We start from the raw sequence: 810 nt of genomic DNA on the forward strand, positions 1-810 counted from the left end.
CCAGAACACAGTGACTAAGACTGCAGTAGTGTGTTCACACCCAGAACACAGTGACTAAGACTGCAGGAGTGTGTTCTCACCTTACAATCATTACCTTGAATGTAAATGGATTAAATTCAATTTTAAATGTACAGATTGGCTGCCTAGATTTCAAAAGGAGCTCCTTTTGAAATCTAGGCAGCCAATCTGTACATTTAAAATTGAATTAACTGTATGCTCTTTGTGAGGTTCACTTCCTGTATGAGAACACACATAGCCCGAGAATGAAAAAATGGGAACCAAAAGAGCTCAGGGACAGCAATGCAGGGACAAATAGGCTTTAAGTCAAAAGCAGTCTGAAGAAATGAGAAGGCAATTATACAATGAGCAAAGAGCAAAGCAGCAAGGGCTGTGCTCACTCTTCTGGGAAGACAGGAACAAAGTCTCACCTGTGACAGATCAGTGTCTAGGCTTACAGCGCATGGGTCAAAGTTTACTTACTGGACGTGGCAGATCCCAAACAGCTGCATCACCTCAGACCCACCATTTTGGATGATGACCCATCACAGAGTCCTCCCTGAGAGTCCCCTCTGCAGTTGTCATTCCACTTCTGTAGTGGAGCACCCCTGAGGGCCCAGAGAACTGGGAGGAAGCAGAGGAGAGACGCCGGAGCACAGGTGAGAGCCCTGAGATCCCTCCCTTCCTCCTGCTCAGCACTGATTGACAGTTCCACCACCATTACCATAAGTCTACTATTTTTCTATTGTTCTCTTATTTCATTGCCTTCGCCTCTTGACCAAGTTAATCTCGACTTCAAAATGACCTTGCGAT

Source organism: Mastomys coucha, unplaced genomic scaffold, assembly GCF_008632895.1.
Source record: "Mastomys coucha isolate ucsf_1 unplaced genomic scaffold, UCSF_Mcou_1 pScaffold22, whole genome shotgun sequence".
NCBI lineage: Eukaryota > Metazoa > Chordata > Mammalia > Rodentia > Muridae > Mastomys > Mastomys coucha.